This window comes from Polyodon spathula, chromosome 11, assembly GCF_017654505.1.
Source record: "Polyodon spathula isolate WHYD16114869_AA chromosome 11, ASM1765450v1, whole genome shotgun sequence".
Taxonomy (NCBI): Eukaryota; Metazoa; Chordata; class Actinopteri; order Acipenseriformes; family Polyodontidae; genus Polyodon; species Polyodon spathula.
This window is the reverse complement of record NC_054544.1, coordinates 16761264-16781853: the sequence shown is the minus strand read 5'-3', so window position 1 is coordinate 16781853 and position 20590 is coordinate 16761264. Positions and strand designations below refer to the sequence as shown.

General features: G+C 35.9%; 1 long non-coding RNA gene across 2 annotated transcripts; it reads left to right on the top strand.

Annotated features, from left to right (window-relative positions):
• The first annotated feature begins 19 nt into the window (after positions 1-19).
• On the top strand, positions 20-20119 carry LOC121322852. Of its 2 annotated transcripts, none has more exons than XR_005951100.1 (3): positions 20-74; positions 7609-7725; positions 19805-20119. It is a non-coding gene; the product is annotated as an uncharacterized LOC121322852 (long non-coding RNA). The 2 variants fall into 2 exon arrangements; XR_005951101.1 differs by having other exon boundaries at positions 19802-20119.
• Positions 20120-20590: the final 471 nt, after the last annotated feature.

The window sequence follows — 20590 nt, the reverse complement described above, 5'->3', positions numbered from 1 at the left end:
TTTGTTTGAGTCAATTCATGTTCGACACGGATGGGGAAGCAACAGGTGTTACCATCGCTCATCAGGCACAAGAGGTAGAAACTTTCAGAAACGTTAAAAAAAATACTTCGGAGGGCAGCTCAATACAAACTAGTTTAAATTACGTTTGTCTATTTCGTTAAAATAAATAAATAAATAAATAAAATGTCGTTGGAAAAAAGAATGTGAATGTGACATCCCAAAACCGGAAGAAAATGTTTACACTATACAATATTCAGACTACTGTTATCTGGTACAGCCTATGTCGGATTTAAAATTTAAAAACTACCATGTTCATTTGTATGATTTCAATTTAAATAGATATGTTGTCATGTAGAATAGTCGATTTTATTCCTTCAGTTATTTTCAAAACATTACGACGTACCGTACAAAAACAAAACAGACAAGTCTTTGAAAACGTTACGTACACTACACGATTTAATTAAAATAAAAAATGGATTTGATCCCTGATGAATAAAACGTGTTTCCTTCTCATGGTTTAGTTAGATTTTGTATGTGACGGCCTGAGACTTTGAAGATGGAGCCCATACATAGCGCTTACTAAAGTTTCTAGTTTCCCCTTATCCTTTTCTTTCTCTTTTGTTTTTCCCAGTCCTTCTTTTCCGGATTTCCCAGATTTTCCAGTAAAATAATGCTGGCTTGTTGATTTGAAATGAGTGTTCTAAATCTTTTATATATTATAAAGTAGAGAATTTCCAAACTCTGCAGTTTCGCCAAAACTCCTCCACAATCCAAATATTCAAACAGGCCAGCAGCTCAAACTCTTAAAGGGACAGTACACCAAAATAGTAACAATATAGAGCAATGAGTCACTGACAGGTTCAAATAGGGGAACAAATAGTTCATATTATTTATTATACAGATTCATAATGTAATTTGCAGCTATAATTTACCATTTCACATTTCATTTTAATTTGGCCTGTTAAAAAGTTTTATTTTCTAGCTAAAATTAGTCTTTGTTTTGAAACTTCACAAAAAGCAGTTGTATTTTGCAGTGCAGCAAAACATAGTAAATCTGACATCTGTCTGTTCCAAAACTATAAATAAACATTTTATATTTTATCCTTTTTCTTTTTAAAGGAAATGTGCACTCTTGCATTTTAAAGACTATGCACATTTATTTATTTATTTTTTATTTTATAGTAAATTCATTAATTCCCACCATTTTCTGGTCAGCAGCAACATAGTAATTTGGTTTTCAAGCCTTTCTTCATACAAATAAGAGCAATGTGCATGCTAATTAGAAAAGTTAACGAATGCAAGAAAAAGTTTTGGGTTCCCTTGAAACTGCAACTTGGACCCTCAAGTGATTGTTGAAATGGTCACAGAATGGAGCGAATTACTTTGAAACAATTGTATTTCAGCTGAATCATTAAACTGTTGTACCTGCTCAATAGAATAGGCTCTGGAGGTAATACTTTGAGGGCTCTGTCATATTAGGTATTGCTCAAATTAGAAGCCTGAGGCCGAAAACAAAAAGAAATGTACTGTAATACAGTACTGTACACTACAATTTAACGTTTGTAATTGCTTATTTTACGATTTCTTGGCTTGGTTTCCCAGAAAGCTGCTATCCTCACTTCCCCCCTGCTAACTCCAATGCCCTGCTTCTGTAAAGACTGGTCAGCATTATTTAAGCTTTCTAATTGCTGTAATATTTCATTATGATGGATGAGGGACTTCCTAATTGTTGTACTGCTCTAATTTTTAAAGCTGGTTACTGAATAACATTGACACGTAGTGAAGAGCAACAGCACATAGCCAGATGGTAAGATACTGCTGGGGAAAAAAAGTTGTGTTGAAGCTGATAAATTAATTTCAAAGTAGCTAAACATAGTGTTGACTTTCCTCCCTAACCTGTTAGATGAAGTTGGGTCAGATATGTTCTGCTTTGTTTGTAAAATGAATTGAAATGCCTTTGTTTTTAAACTGAAAATGTCTTAGAAAATTGAATATTGCTAGTATTGAAACAGAGGGATTTTCAAGCAGCATATATATATACAGCAAGAAACGATGGCAAATACACCACTAATGGGGTTGCTGGAACCCCTTTTATAGCACTGAGTATTAGCCCACCTTAATAAAAAAAATGTCTGCTGGTCTACTTTACTAAGCAAAATGGAAACATGTCTTATTTGTCAATATTAATACACGAATATGGCTCCAAGGAAGACAACCTTTGTTTGTAGTCTCTACAGCTTACCACATACAGGTAGTATGATTATGCCCCAGGTCAACTTTGTTGCATGGAAGCCTTATTTTACAGGAATCATATAATTGCCTTCTTTTGATATTAATTGGATTAACTTAATATTAAACAAAACTATTTACAATATGAAAATATTTATCAATGGCAATTTACTGTAAAATAATGCAAAAATAAATACATTTGGAATAACACTGTTAAAGAAAACTGTACCATTATTGGGAAATGCAACAAAGAGCACTATGTAAGTTTCTTCTCTCTTTGCATTTACCAGCTGTGAGATGGCATCATGTGTTTATTTACTCTGTGCCTGTAACTGCCTACATCAAATCCAAATTAGAATTGCTTTTTGTGTTTTAATTAAGCAGTACATAAAAAAAAAAAAAACTGACCATTATAGGGCTGGAAATAAGACTCCCATTGCATAACAGTTTCACCCATCCACACTTTAATATGTATTCGATTAGTCCCAGTGTAGCGGCAACAAGCACAAGCGTGTCTTATTAAACTTATAGTAAAATCAGGAATGGATCAAACTGCTATGCAAAAGGAATCTTATTTCCATCCCTGAACTACTGAGAACTGCTTTCAAATTGAAAAAAGACTATCCTAATGATACTATCTGTTCTAATGTATTCCACTGTGGCAATTCCTGCACATGCTCTGTCCTGTACAGTGGTAGTCCATTTATCTCCATATGCATTGTGGAGAGGTCAGACATCACTGATAGGAATACATTTAGCAAATTGTTTAGATTGAGGCTGGGTACTATGTCAAATGGTGTCACAGTCATCATTATTAAACCGTCCATGCTGTAGAAGGTGTTTTTTTTTTTTTTTTTTTTTTTTTTAAATCGTTGCATCATAGTTTGGAGTTTGGATTACTTGGTAATTTATATAGGTAGCTATAACATGGATATCCATGAATATTACGAGGCAAATCCATACATTCTATTAATACAGTTGCATGGTTCAGACATGCCTGTTCATGGATTTATAACAGATCAGGCCTTGGTTTATAAATATCACTCACTGCTGTTGTTTACATGGACAAGTCATGACAGTTTTCTTCACAATATTTTGGGCGTACTTCTCAGGAATTGCGTTTCCATGTCATGCAAATTACTGCAGTCCTCATGATTTAGGGGAAGGGGATATTTAAATATCCCTGTCTGCATACTAAGTAGGGTAAGAACGACTCTGAATATCGTGAGGAGAGATTCACGCGTTGCCATAAAGATAAAAACATTTAATAAGATACATGAATTCACGTGTTGTTGCTCACATTCTATATTATGCCGTGCATTAGCTACTTGTTTGTACAAGGTAGGAGAGAGTCCATCTTGAAGCTTGGCACAGCGCTTCAGCAGAAACATTTCAATCACAAAACAGCAAAGCTGCAGGCTGCAGAAACTCAACCTTGATTCTGTGTAACCATATAACCGCGGCAGTTATAGTGTTGAAGTAGACCATAGATGTACAGTGTGTGTTTGTGTGTGTGTGTGTGTGTGTGTGTGTGTGTGCTGGGGGTGTTGATGTTTTGTACGGCCTTTCTGCTGGAGATTACGTGATATTAAGTCAGAAAAATGGGATCTTAACTGGTAATACCTTGTGAGCCACAAGTACGATTCTTGCTCAGGTTTACATTGGTTTTTACAGCTATTTTTATCGCGAGAAAGCGTCACAGAGTCAAGACTGTAGAGTCATGTGCATGTAAACCCAGCCATTGTGAATCTGGCCAAAGGTATTTGGAAAATTACTTTTTCAAGGTGCTCACCATTCACTGAATGCTGACAATCTGTATCACACTTGTAGATAATGTTAGGTTACCATGATCTCTAGGGATGGTTGTATAATCCCCTGATACGTCCTGGAAAAATTCCAAGGCTTCTTAAAATGTAAAAGCAATAGGCTATAAAATCAGTGACTTACTGCAAACAACATTCCCTATCAACCAAGAGCACATTTTTTCTCCAACCCAAACTCTCAAGAAGCGTCTGGGACCAAGTAAACATATCCAGCTGTGGGATCTAAGAATGAAAATGATACAATGTGGTATTGATTTCACTCTGTTGGATTTTGTAATACATGTGCATTTGCAATATTGCTCCTATTGAAGAAGTATGTTGAATATGTTTTTTTAGAAAAAATACTGCTATCTTGTCATGTTCATACTGTATGCTTAAATGTAATTATTGCATGCATATTATATATATATATTATATATATATATATATATATATATATACGCTGGTATTTAACAATCCATACTTGTATTAGGAGTGAATAAGTAATATGTGCAGCTAATTATTTTCACCAGAAATGCCTAGTTGTCTCTTTTGAGACCACTCTTCAAGTAACATCATTAGTCTTGGATATGGAGACACAGACCTCTAATAAATTGACTATCAATCTGCCAGATCTGCTGCCTCAAGACTGAAATTGAGATGCAGCTTGTATATATTTCACAGTGCTTCCATTTGTTTACCAAATGAATCAGTTATGTGTTGGACAGACCATTTACATAAAAGACCCCACGCTTATGGAACTGACCAGTCAACCAAATACACCAGGATCAGAGTTCTTTGCTGCAGTAAAAGACATGAAGAGCAGACAGGTATTTTACCAGTTAAACAAGGCTCTCTTGGCTTTAGTTACCTTATTATTGTTCCTCATATTAAAGAAGTAAACATTTTATTGTTACAGTACACATACATTCAATATATATGATTTCCAGAGTGTCAGAGGCACATTAAGAGCACACTCCATTCCCAATGTGTTAGCCTCTCCAGCTATTATTATGGTGATACAAGTTTTGAAAACTGACAGTCCTAATCATTTACTACACATTGCTATAAAATGTTTATTGGATTTTAGGTGACATCACAGTGGTGCTTTCATTAAATAATAAGTAGCTTCAAATTTCAAGTTCATTTTCACATTTCCTTTATTACAGTATGTTCTTATGTTTGCAATCAAAAGATCAGCCTTACTCATTCCATTCAAATCATGTGACAATTTGACCTAAACTTAGTGTCAGACACAATAGGCAAATGTTGTTATCTGTGAACTGATCAACTTTTTCACCCAGTTCCTGTTAGGCCTGAAAAGTCTGAACAGTATTCATCCATCACTGCCTACAACATTTATATGGACTTATGTAATGCAGTGAAATCTTTTTTTTTGTTGTTGTTGTTTTGTTTTCTTCTTTGCTATCTATATGGCAAGCAACCTCTGCGTATTACTCCTACATGATGTTACCATCCTTGAAAAAAAATTTGTTGTCATTGTTATCGCATCTGGGTCTTTGCCCAGCTGTTGATACTGCAGACCAGTTTGGCTTGTTTTTCTAATTTAAATGGCATAGTTTAATGTAAGAAAGAACATACCAAGTAAGATTTACTCATTCCTGCCCTGTGATAATAATCTGATGGGACTTTAAAAAAAAAAACATAACCTGGTCCCAACTAAGGAGTGTGTATTGTATAGGCTGGAGAAGAAACATGTTGTGCCAATACCATATGCTATATCTGAATTGTGTATTTAATCATGTATAACCAACTTGGTGACCAAGTGTTATATCAGTGAGTCATCCTGACAAGAGATGCACAATTGTGAGCATTGTGTGTGTGTGTGTATATGTACATACTGTATATATAACTGATTCATGCACTAAGCTATTTCTGATTTAAATTCAGCTTTGTTTAAATAATAAAAAAAAAAAATTCACCTACAGCCAGACAGATTTAGTAGCCTTTTTTTTAATATAAATTGTACTGCAAACCGGTAACCAGGCAACAGGCACAACGTCACAAAACAGTGTCAGTAACAGAAGCCAGATTTAAATTGAAACAGCAGGCAGCTACTTGCTTTGATTATGATGACAAAACCATCACATAAATGTTAAACCGTAGCGTTAAAAGGTTTTCTTTTCTGGATTTAGCTCATGCGGAAGAAAAATTCTGTTGTCCTTTGAGAATATAGTTAGGATAAAGAAATGTGGCAGGTTTATTACATTTTTTGGGGTTTATCCATGACATATGCTCTTTCATTGAAAAGGGTGTTAATTTCTGGAGTGTAGACCGGGACCTCGGGTCTATGTCTTCTGGGATGGATGGTGCAGTGCCCCCTTGAGGGCTTTAGCTGACCCGCCCCCCCTTTCTGAGCCACCAGCACCCATGATTTTCATTAAGGCCCCCCATCCAAGTAACTGGCATTAACCCTGCTTGACTTCTGGAAGCTACTGAGGTCAGGACAAAGTATTACTAACATATTATACTTTAATGGGTTACATTTACTTTGATTTACATGTAGATTACCATTTGTATATAACAGGACAATACACATACTAAATTCAAATTGACATACATTTTTGGTATCATAGAAAAACACCTACAGACAAGATATACTGCACTGTACTAGCAACACACGCCTGCACGCCAATGCCCACACACACACGCATGCACGCATGCACACACACAATCTAATTAAGTCCAGGTCTCCTCTCCCCCCTACTTCTTATCCTATTTACTTCATGTCTCGTGTTAGATGTGTTCTGAAAGAAAGTCCAATTCATGCCATTAGGATACAGAACAGTCACCCAAGGTTAATCAGGGAGAGATTGAAGGCACCTCCAGCTGAATGAGTCTACTAGATTTGTAGGTTGAGGAAGGTTTGGGGGTTACATAAAGCTTTTATAGTAAAAACATATTATTTCTGTAATGTGCCATTCTGTGCAATTTTCTCTTACTAACACCCATCTCTACCATTTCCATTTGTCCACCCACCTCCACACATCTTAATTAGCTGTGTGCTTTCTCTTTCACATAGCTATGAAATAAAGGAACAGCTTGTTCCCTGGCATGGAGGAACCAAAATTGAATGGGATAAGGTGTACAGTTAAAGGACAATGTTTCTTTTATAAGATTGCACAAGAGGAGAATCAATATTGTACCATTTCCAAGATACATAGTAGAGATGTCAATAAATGACTATTCTTTGCTTTCCAATGATTATTGTCCTGTAGTATATTTTCTAATGGCCCGGTCTAATAATAGCTAAATAAGTGTCTCACTGCTGCCTCTGAATACTGTTCACCAAAAGAGGTACTGTATTAGTAGTAGTAGTAGTAGAAGTCATAGATGATGGAGACATCACAGATAAATTGTTTCAAAATTATTTAAAAGGTTGTTGAGTCTTTTAACAGAAAAAGTGAAAAGTGGATCATTAGTAGAGCCACCAATGGCCTAATCAGAGAAAAACATTGACTGGTGTTAAAATCAGACAGTTAGATAAAAAATAAAATACAACAACTGCCTTATTTATCCCCAATTTAAAATGTCCATTTACATTTCCTCACTGCAGCACTTCCCCACAACAGCTCAGGAGAACAGGTCAGTGGATGTCCTCTGATACTCCCACAAAGCCAAGTGTCTCTTTACACCCAGGAACTCGCAAAACACATGGCCATGCTTTTAGCAGGTGAGATTCTATTGTTATGGATATGTGCATACAGTGGACATTTCAGAATAATGTTTGTTGCTAATTTACTATATTTTTAAAAAGCGCTGTCCACATTCACCTAGTAGGAAGTATATTAGAATGCACATTTAGTGTATTTATTTTATTTTCACCAAATAATATTTTCTTTCCAGTCTAAACTCTCAGATTTTTTGTATAGCTTTTGGTATAAAATATGAATAGTATTATACTTATTCTGTATGGCAAATTGTATGTGTTTAATGGTTGCTGTGTTAAATTCAGTTACTGCACAGTCTGACTCAACACCACTGAATGAGGCCTTTATATGTAAAATCTGACCCCAATACAGTTAGCATTATCCCTGACCGAACAAAGCAACTCTGCTGAATCATGGGGTCATTTATTTACCAGTTCATTTTCTTTTCAAGCATTGAGATAATTATTCAGATTTTTTGTTTTTCAATAATGGCTAAATTATTAACTGTACTTTATAGATCTGGCAAAATAAGACCAAAACTTTAACTCCATTCTAATGCTCTTCAGCACCTTTTCAGTGTGAATGTGAGAGGGTGTGAAAAGTGATGAACGAAGGCTGCATTGGAGGCAGCATTGTTTTACAGATCAATATCTCAATCATGCCCTTCAGCCACCTCCACTAGTAACAAAAACACCAATTTACACAGGCATCCAGAAAATGTGCAGAGTGTAAAATGTACTGTCAGGCCCTTTGAAGGGAGTTGTACTTTCTTCATTATGTATCACTTCTCAGTTATCCACAGTTACTTGCAACAGGTGCAGTTGTGTCCTAAATGTTCTGCATGTCTATGTCTCAGCAAAAGTCACTTCTTCTGTTTTTTGGTTCTCACAGTAACGTTTGACTTTAGGCTGCCATGGTGATACTATTGGTACGACTGTGTCACTGTGGTACAATTTTATTGTACCATTGTAGTCGCCTTGGTACTTCTGTTTCCTCTCCGTGCAAGACCACTGGATTACCACTGCATTGTCACTGAAGATAAAAAATAAATGAATAAAAGCAGCATTTTCTCTAGCTGAGCTACAGTACAGCTGGGACAGAACTAAAGATGGGACAGCTGGAGAGGAAAAAATTAAAACGCAAACTCAGCTTTGACCTTCTGAAGGAGTTCACCCCCTTTCACTTTATTAAAACACTTACTCTAGACCTTTTCACAGCTTAATAAATAGCCTAGTTTAGTGCCTACATGTTTTCCTTACCTCATCAAAGACTCAGTTAGTATAAATAATGTATGTTTACAAAGGGAACATTGTTTTATGCATTAGTATTAGTAGCTACAAATTGGACAAATGAACGTTGATCAGCATCCAAACCACTGCAAAACCTCCATTACCCTGTGGGAAAGTAATTAAATCAATATATCAGTGGAACTATTTTTTTCCAACTATCGTTCTGCTTTTATTGCAGTACTTCATGCAGTATACCTCAAGAATAGTTTAATTCAGTCCCCAAGGTACTGACTATAAAAGTAGTAGCATTTAATGACCACTGCAGTTTGTTAAATAAATAAATAAATAAATAAAGGCTTTATTAAAAAAAAAATCTTGACCCTCATTAGCATTCTCAGAAGTGCCATCATTTGAAAATACAACATGCACAGGTATTATTTGCATGACTGGACGTCCTTGGGTTACATTCCTAGAAAGGTCAGAGAGACCATGCAATGGCCAACCAAGTAAACCAGAGATACGTACACTAGTGGGCTCTCCTTTCACGGCTTTCTCTCTCTCTCTTAAGTCCTATGCCCGTCACTAAGACATTGCCCTCTGCTGAGTGAGCAGTACCAGTTCAATCTCTGTGATTTGTCACCAGGATGTCACTGGAAAATAAATAGCCTTTCCATAAAGGTGAGGGAAGCAGGCACATTAAAACAGCTCCTGTTGTCACAAGGTCATGACTGTAACACTGCCTACACCAGTCCATGATACTTTTCCACATTTAACTTGACAACTCTTGCCCAAACAATAAATTGCATTTCTCAAACCTGGGTGCTTTTTAAGCCTTTTGTGAGCTCTGACAATATTACACCTGTCACCTGAGTGACATAATGCTGCCTGGGTTGCAATTGAGAAGATGCTGACATTATACCCTGTTCCGACACTTCTGTTTGCTGCATCAGCCAGACTTTCTGTGGCATCTGGAAATATAATACCAGAGCCTGCTAATATTGGATATTGACTTTACTGTTCAACTTCATTAAGATACTGTTCCAGATTCCATATAGAAAATGCTAAAGATCTTTCTTTTTTTTTACAACAGTACAGTATTTACATGAAGCCATTTGTGCACTCAGAGTTTTCTAGTGATGGAAATTATATAATGTAACTTATTGCTGACTTCTGTGGCTTTCTGTAATGTCCCTGAGGGCATACCTGCAAGTAATATGTTTTATCGCAGTTGTTTTTTCTGGGTAAAACATTTGAAAATAAATCAATAATGTCTTTAAAAATATCACTATACAGTACACTTCATTTGAACAAGGAGGCTCAGACAATTGAAGTACATTGCTGACATAACTGCCAAATTCCTTTGACAATGGAACAAGGCCCTTGCAAGTCTATAAAGACTGACATGGAGATGTTTAAAGGGATGAACACAGATCACTGTTTAACTTCTTAATGGAAAGGCAGGTCCTTTTAGCCGCCAGCTTGAGAACAATCTCCTGACCAACAAAAAACATTTTCCAAATGTTGTATCTTATTGCTCTGTCTACATTCTCACACATCTTGTGTTGGAGGGGTTAACAGGGCAAAGGTTGGTGCAATGAAATGGTGTCGATCGTACTCTCTTCCTGTTTAATGAATGGAGTTCCAGTCGTCACACTTGTTGATTCATTTGTGTTATTGGACATAATGGGACAGGTTTCCCAAAGGGTTGTGCCTAAGAGCAATTTTTGTGAAAGAAAAATGAAAACAGTAATAATGAAGTTTAACTGAAAAAAAACAACAACAAAAAACTATTTAACTTAAAAGTGTACCCAAGGAACAATCTCAGCACACTTTATAACAGTAACCATCCAATGTAACATTAACAGTTGCATTTCCATAACATCATACTCCAATCATACGCTACTGTAATTTCAAAGTTATGATAATCAGATGCCATTTATAACGCATTGAATGTTAAAAAAAAAAAAAAAAAATCAGCTAGCAAAGTGATAAAAACTGTTTTTTCTTCAAACCTATATATTTTGACTTATCAACCCTTTGGTATTTAGATATATTCAGCCCTTCAGAGGTCAAATATACAGTACAGTAGATAAAGTTATTATCCAGTTGATATACTTTTGTTGGAAGTAAAGTATTACATAATGTAACAAAAGTGGGAGTAAAGCTTGGCTACTGTGACTATTTTGAAGTGTATAATCTATATATACTATACTATGATATTACTGTATTTTTGTGTTCTACAAGACAGGACATAACTCAGTATTTTATTTCAAAATGCTAAATACAAAAATAATTGTAATTAACATAAGGCATGTGTGATGCTTTCACCCTAAGCAGGCTGAACAGTAAAATAACCCTTATTATTAAGGTGGTATGCTATAAGGAACACAGCAGGAAATGTGGGAAATTAAATATCTGCATTTGTAGCATTACAGTAAGTAATTAGTTTGAAAAACAATTTTGATTTCTTTGTTAAGAGACAATAGATGCAATAACTGCAGCGTTTTAGGGAAGGCTTTTTAGATTAAGGTCATGTCATAACATACGTGACTTGCATTAGCAAAGTCTTCTCATGTAATTGTGTTTATTATTTACTTTGCAATTCAAAATGTTTTTTTTAAACATTACGGTCTGGAACAAGCAATGGTATTAGGTTGAAAATACTATTGTCATCAAAGAAAATTATGAAAAACAGAGGAGAATTAAGCTGTTGTCACCAATGACAATGCAACTACAGTGTAGCACAGCTGCAGCCATGAGACACTAGTACACCAAATAATAGCACTGTGATATTTTCACATAATAATGATATCCCAGTGATAAGCAGGAACACCAGTAAAACCATTCCATATCAGTACCAGTGTGATACTGTACCTTTGTACCGGGCGTTCTGATCATTTATTCTATTACAGATGCAATCCAGATATTATGGTTACTCCCATGTTGACTTGATTTAATTTCTTACCTGAAGGTAATCTTACATTATTATTAATTATTTACTGTTTATAATCGTACACTACAAGAATAACCTTACCTGCTTTGTTGCTAACTGCTGATGCTAAACATCACATGGAAGGCTCTTGTTACCAACAAACCTGTTTAACAAGTAGTCAGTCAGAACCACTTGGTTTTATCCAGCCATGAATGACAGTTATCATAGGCAGGTCACATTCTCTGAAAGGATGCAGAGGAGCCAATCAACACCTATGCAGTGTATGAGTCAGCCAAAGCTTGGGAAATTGTTACAGAAAAACAAAGAACTCTGCAGGGCACCTAGTTACAAACCCAGATGTTCGAGCAAAGACGTTAGAGCATGCAAGTCTCATTTGATGCTGCAATCAGCAATTTGTGATCACTTTTGTTGTGCTCCTTGGCGTACAGTAAATGAAAACATAGCATTAAGAGATTACACGGAACACATAGGGCTCTGTTCACAAAACAAACAGTTTTAAGGATTTGTTTATTTATGTATTTATTTAAAGGCGTTTATATACATACTTTTAGGAACTAATAAATCGTCAAGAGAACAATTGAAAAAAGGTTTAATGATCTGCAAACTTAAATGAGTGAAAATGGGCTTTAAAAACACATTATAAAAACAGTCCTTAAAATGTTATGAAAAGGACCTGCTAATGATAAAAGTGAAATATCCAAACAATCTGTTAAAAAAAAAAAAAGGTAATGTTTTTAAAAGTTTATGGAAAAGTGTTTTTTCTTGAAGCAGAATTTTCCATTTTGGAGTGTGTGAAGGCAATTGATCACATTTTCCAGAGGTGTTTTTCTAGCCAGGACATTGTCTTATAAATGATTGTTTCAAATAATAAAATAAAGGCCATAATACATCTGATAAAATGGCTCTCCAACATTGAGCCTTATGGGCTCAAATCATGAAGCTTCATTTTCTTTTTCAATGTGTAGGTTTCTAACTGCCATTATACTGGGTGCATTAAGTAAGTGAGCTGCTCAGAGTAAGAACGCTCAGAAAGCACGCTGAGCAGATTTAAATGACTTAACTCTGCTCCACGAGAGCGCTGAGCGACATTTAAAAATGGAGAATAATAATTCTTTGCTTGTTTGTATTTCTGAGGTGGTGATAGATGAAATGGCCTTGTGTGAAGTTACTGTCCTCTGCTGTACCTCACTGAGTTTGACGCTCTGTTTGGACTGAACCTCATATCTGGCTGTGTTTAATACCGACATTAATAATGAAAATTATGAATAATGTTAATGCTACAAGCCTAATAATAATACATTAATAACCGTAAAACAGCCATACACATTTTTAAAAATGAAATGAAATGATACAAATTCGAAAACAACAATTTTTACCATCTTATTTAGCCAGCTAACCCATAACTTCATAAGTCGAAAGCAGTTCATCGTTCTTGACAAACGTATCTGTCAATCCTGCCTGTCGTCTCCACTTGCTTCCTGCAGGTGGCCATTCCGTCCGCCCCCTCCAATCACTGATGAGAAATGTTCAGGAGCGGAACTGAGCAAGTCGTTAAGTAGATTCTTTTACTGAGCCGCTCTGAACCGCTCACTTACTTAACGAGCCCACTGACATCTGTATGAGGTTCTGTAACAGGAAGGCTTGACGGTGACATTCCCAGACAAGGAAGCTGACTGACACACACAGGTACTGCAAATTGAAGCGCTGGTGGTCGTAACAAAAAGGACTGATAAAAATACAGCTTACAGAGCCAAAATAAACAGTTTTAACAAAACAATCATGAACACAAAAATAATGACTCCACCAACAACAAGTACCGTGCTGGTCCTTCCAACACAAGTAGCAATTATTTATTTTTCCTTTAACTTCTTTCTCCCGGCTCTCTGGCAGATCCTCCTCTCTGATCACCCACCCAGATCAGTAAACACTGCAGGTTTTTATACATGTGGTCATGTCCAGATTATCAAGCACTTAGTCAATCTGGAGATGACCACATTCTACACAAGACTTTTATATCTGCGTAATCGACAGGCAATCTGTTAATAATTCATTTGCTGCCGACCACGCATTCTCATGAGAGGTAGTCTGGCAGAGACAAGCTGCAAACATCGCCTCTGGCAAACTACATTCAACTATAATAAAATAATACTTTTAAACACCTGTGCTACATAAAACCAAACAATACATTTAAATCATAACACTTTTCATTTACCTTACATGGCAGGGCTCTGCCCTGCCACAGGTACATTCAAACAGAATCTCTTCCATCGTCATAGATCCCCTCCATGCAAAGACATAATAATCAGTTATGTGAGAAGAAATAGTTTGGGCCAGATACAAATGAGTTTTGAGGAGAGTGTTTGGGTTGAAGCTATTGTATTTACTCTTTAATACATACTTAGCTTCTTTTTTTAGGCATAGTGTAGTTATTCATGCCAAAAGTGCACCTACTGTATTGTAGTTGCATATAAATTGCTTCATGCATTTTCTTTGCTGAAATTTACCATCTTCTTATTCTGACACATGAGTGGATATGGTTATGAGCCAGCATTGGATATTGATGTATACTGTCTTTCATATACCGTACAATCAAACAATCCCACACAACAGCCAATGATAATCCTAAGGTCCAGAGACAGACAGGGAAACATCCAATTGTATGCTCTGTGGGTGTCCATGTTAAAAGGACTTTTAGTTGCTTAGGCAGCTGCCCACAGGAAATTGCATAGATGTTTTCTTCTAAGATTTAAATTCTGAAACAGGAGCAGTGTGGTTTATACAATGTTACATATAAATGAGATATTGACCCTGGACTGCCCTGAACTCATTTTATTTAGCCTTTGCCAATTTATTCTTCCAACTTTAAATAAGGAATTTGCATTAAAAACCTATGGAGATAGTGGGCTTTGTAAGACGTAGGCTTGGCATAGCTCCCTTTCAGTAACAGTTTGATCCCCCAAGTAATGAATTTCCCTTCATGCACTGCAGTCAATTAAAATATGTAAATGTATTATTGCAATTATGTTGCTATCTTGACACATAACTTAATTGACCAGATACAATCTTAAAAAGGCATTTAACACATTTCTTACAACAAGATTAAAATCTGTAATTCTTGGCTACAAAACTGCCTGAATAATTAATAATAAGATATACCAATACGTTTCTCTCAAGCACATTTTGTGGCCAGACTGGTCACATTACAAATTGTTTAGCTGATTGAAAAAAAATCCCCACAAACTTCAGCTGATGGTGTACTGCGGTCAATGTTAAAATGAATGGAAATACACAGAATATACAAATATGGATTGATAACCTATTCAGTAGTACTGTATATCAGGATATGTCAGGCTCACATTCGTATGTCTTTTTTGCCATTGAAAATAGGTCCTATTGGATTCACTCTCACAGCATTGTATTATGCTTTTTTCCAATGCCAAAAAAGATATAAAAGTTGAAACTGCACTCTTGCTAACCCTGTAAGCCTGGTGTCCGTTGCTATGGCTACCTGGTGATTGCTTATTTTTCTTACATCTTGCAGTGAGCTAAAATAACAAGTAAAATTGTAAGTACAGTATTAAACTGAAGAAGTGATACAAAAATGTACGTGTAGTGCTAAAAGTACTGGGACAATTATATTTTGAATGTTAGATGGATAGGCCTCTGAAAGTCATTTAGAACTTATGATGTCCTATTGATGAGACTTCCCTTGCCTAAACGTACTATGCTTTTATGATAGTTACACCATGTATTTAAAAAATATCATGCAAAAACAGAATGTATAAAGCACTCTAGACCTCTTGGGTTATTTGACTGTGTTACATTATAATAACAGTGACAAAATATGCTGAAAGACTTAAAGAAATTGTTCCAACAGGTTTGTTTATATAGGGCAACAAAAATTCAGGACATGTCATGTGCATAATGTATATAAAGAATAGTCAGTACTGCTGCGGCTGAATGCATTATTTTGCATCAAATAAACAGAGCTGTACGGCAGGCGTGGTATGGGTTTGCTGTGTCAGCAGATACAGTATTTGGCAGTTGAAGCAACTCTTCAAAAGGCTGTTCATTATGACATGACTCATACGGAAGAGAGTGTATTAAGCCTGAGCTTAGGGTGTGTCCATTACAAAGCATTTAGACGAGGGTAAATGTCATTGAAACAAAAATATTTTAACGGACATCACCCGGTTAAACTAGTGAGATGATGTGTAATATTCTTTACAAGAAAACTGTCAGTCAAGCTCTCCTAGTAAGTTTGATCTGGCCCAAAATAGTTATGTAAAATGCTGGATAAATACCAAGTTTCAAAGAGGAACATATTTTATTTAGATATAAATAAAAAAATATGCAGAAAATATATGAAATACAATCCATTTAATTTCATGCACCTGTGGTGTTATGTGCTGTATTTATACATGCAGCTGGTACAACTGTGTACAGAGCATGCAATAAAGGTCATGTTTTATTTGCTAAGTTATCTACCATAAGAGAGGTGGGTTTATATACACCTAATAAGGTATGACAAAACAGAACCAGATTTTACCCGATTGTCTCCAACATTGTGTGCATGTTTGGAAATAAAGCCAGATTTAAAATCAAGTTACTTGTTTTCTTAACTCAGAAACAGCAAAAAAATAAACCTAAAAAGAGCTGAACAAAACCACTTCACCCACCTTTTCCCTGTATAAATATTTTTGTTTTCCTGGGCTTTTACCTCCCAGTTCACCAAACAAATTAAGTGTACAGCAGGGTACAGCAGGGCTGTGGCTGATAGCGAGGGTATCTGACAACAACTTGATTGAGACTTTACTAGGCTTGGCTCCTTCAGTGGAACAGTGCTCAAATACATGTGGTAAAGGCTGCCCCCTTGAGGCAGAAGATTATGTGGGCTTTAATAAAAAAATGTAAGAACAGTAAGTCTTTTTGTTCTAACAATGACATACACCATTAGGCACAAGGAGTTTGACACGAGAGGCTATCACATCTACTGATCAGTGCTCTCCTGGGATGGGGGTAGGCTGATATATGTGCCACCAATTTAATTACTATCACAATTGCCAAAAGGACTGGGCCAAATTACCATATACATTAAGAATAACATATTTAACTGGCAGGCCTGTGGTGGTTCAATAGCAATCTGCAGCAGGGTTACTATCTATAATTGAACCAGACCTTGAACCCAGGCAAAAGAGCTGTTTAGGCAGATCCTCGATACAACTTACAGTATCCAAGGAGGTTTTATGTGTCAGGCACTACTGTATGTAGCCCCTGAATCATTCTCCTATTAGAAATAACAGGTCAAACAGAGGCTGCAAGTTAGTCTGAGGACTGTAGTCTGTGTATTTTTTGTTGACTTTTTTTTTTTTTTTATAATTTATTGCTTTTTTGGTATTAAAGAAGTGTTGCGGTTTTATTAAATGGTTTGCATAAATACATCTAAATAAAGCTTAGTGGATTTAGCTTAATGACTATGGTGTAAAGGAGTCACAATGTAATTTAATATAATTTTAGTAAGTAAGGCCATTATAGGAGCCAGTGATGTTTATGATTTGACGTTTTAAGTCCACAAGTATTGCAAACTTATGTGACCGTTTTTTTTTTTTAAATGATTCCCTCCTACTAATTACTTCGGGGAAATTGGGAGTGTAAACATGCAACAATTCTCCAGCATGCCCATAGAATCATTACTTTTGAGCCACTGGTTTGTGCTGTCTTGAATACACTGCTAACCAAGTACCAACCATGAGTCCTCTATGAAAGTCTGTCAGATCTGCTGCCTTGCTAGTTGTGGCTGAAGTTAATTTGCAACAGAGCTTTTAAATTCTGTAGTAAAGAATCCAAGTAAGAGATTCTAATTGCCTAACAAATTAATCAGTCATTGTGGAGCATTCTGTTTACACAAAAGAATACTACAGAATTCAGGTGTTTCCATTTGTTCATCTCCATTTGGTATCTTGGTTATGTAAATAAAAAAAATGTTACTTCTATTAAAATACTGAAATAATCTATTTTAAAAAGTCTTAACTACTCCCAATTGAGATAAGACTGTTTAGAGCAAAGGCTAATTATCTTTTGTCTGCAGAGAAGTTTGCAAATAATTCTGTTGATTTGTGAAACATTAAAGAACACGAGCAAGCCTGGGAAAGATGAAAACATTATTATTTAAAACATTTGGGTATGATATAACATATAATCAAAATGTTAAAACAAATCTACACACCGCAGAATTTCTTTAGAGGAACTCGCATAATAATTGACAGCGGACTTCAATGAAAAAGAGTGTTCTTTCTCAGGACTTGGTGAATTGTCAGTATCAGAGGAAGGAATACATAAAGCCTCAACACAAGCCAACTTCTATCAGGATATCCAGAGGCTTGAATCATCAGTCACTTACGCTTGTGGGCCCGATAATACCCTTGACAGGGATGGCCTCCAAATGTTGTTTTTTTCTGCATCCTGCCTCTTCCCGGCCTATTTTTTTTCCTGTAACAGGATTATAAAATGTAGCACACTGTTTCCTCTCCACCTCACCACTTTCATTCCAAGCCAAGAGATCAAAGGCACCCTGGCCTGTAAGGTACATGCAGGCCGAAAGGGCAGGCTAGGATCCTCCCAGCTTCCATCCTAGAGGGAGCCTAGGGCCTGAAGCAGACACGCAGATGCACAGAGCCCTTTCACATGCCGGGGAGGGGGTCAGTACTGTTTCTGTGTTTTTCCTACTGCAGACACTTGGACATTTAACACCTTGTTTGACTTAAAGTGAAAATATTGACATATTAGAAAAAAAAAATTAACTGTGGTTGGTATAAAGGAAGGCCTATACTTGGGGAGTCAATGTGGCTTTTACTTGCAACATAGCATGTATTCTGTAGTATTAGTGAAGCTTCTAGAATTTCTCATTTGGGGAAATGCGGTATTTCACGGTTCCTGTCTGTGGTGGCCTACTGGCAACCCTAGAACCAAAGTTGACATTGTATCCGCCACTGAGATGAGCACAGCAATATTAAATAAAATGTTTGTTTGGTTTAAAAAAATAATAATAATTGATTTATACAGGTATTGACTACAGGACTGTGGCTTAGCACAAGAAACGTGACATTTAAAATATGAAGTTTGAAAGGAAGAAATTATGAAACGATTATACTAATTCACTCTTGTAAATCAAAATGTTGCCTTATAAAGCTATGAACTAACATCTAAGATGTATCTTATTGCTACCAATCATACATGCTACCAGTACATAAATGAGGCTTCCACCACGGTAAATGGGCCTCTATTATCTATAGGCTTCTGATAAAAGCCTTTGAATTCTAGTACAAAAGGGTAGAACTCTCAGAGGAGTGTAGAAAAGCATTAAGCAATCAGGTTTTTTTTTTGTTTTGTTTTTTTACTGCACTTGACAGCATTCTTCCTTTTCCTATGCTTAATTTATCTTGACTTCCTAAGACTGACAGATATACAGTGCATATAAACGTAATTTATATCTGCAGCAGGTTTGAATTTTAAGATCTGAGGCATGAATGATGAATAGAAATAGCTGAACATATTAAAATATTCAATACTTAGACCAGGAAGAGCAAATACTAGGCCTCATCTGTTTTGAGAGAAAGATGCTATACTTCAACCTTTCATTAGCCCTTATAAGCGTGTATGTAAGTACTTTGTTATGTGCACCTTCTAATAACTACCATGAAAACCTAGGTTTAAAATATAGTCCTGTGACTTTCCTTTCAGAAAATGCACTTTATTTCTAGAGTCACCTTTGTGAAACATAATTTCCTTGTTTTCCTTTCATGTCTGACAGACTGTTGCAACCCTTATTTGCTTGACTGGCAGGGAAAAAAATAACTTAATGTTTGCCAGTGATGCTTTTTCAGCCTTTGACTTTTTGTTCTAATGATTATACTCCAGCAGACTTGGGAATTATGAAAAGGACTGATAACCTGTCAAAATCACAACAAGGATCACAAGAAGAAACATGCGAACTACACCTGGGATGCAAGGTGCCAGGACTGTTATACTGCCAGATCCACCATTATTCATTATTGTATCTTACTGTATGTAAGTAATAAAAAGTGTCAACTGAAGATCAAGATCAAGGTGCCAAATTAGATTGAAACCTGTATGACAAATGTGTTTGGGTTAGACATAAAATGTGTATTATTTGTTAAAATTCATAGTGTGAGATTGTGTTGTGGAATTTTTATAAATACTGTGTTATATATTTTCACTCATGGTGTCATACATATTTGTGTGGAATTTTCCACAAATAAATGGACTAATAACAAAGAATGGTCTTTTTTTTCTTCTAAACAACAGGCCCAGCGTTTAACATTTGAAGTCAGCCCCACAAGTCTAAGTATATTTAAAATGTGAAATGTAATATTCTAAGAGGAATTTAGGGATGCTGCATATTTAAAAGTGAAGCCAGGTCTGCTTTACAATCTGTATTTGAAGTGTAATTGAAAAGACATGCAATGCAGAAGTAGCTTAGCTTTACTGTATAATAAATATAACATACTACTGTTGTGGTTCTCCAAGATACAAATTCGATTTTTGCTGTGTATTGTATGGATTTTTACATAAACTTGTATGACAAAACTATTTAACGCTGCTCTATTTCCGGCAGTAAAAAATTCTGAAAATACTTTACCTTAGAAATAAGATCTCAATAACAGACCACGTCTGACTGTTGTCACC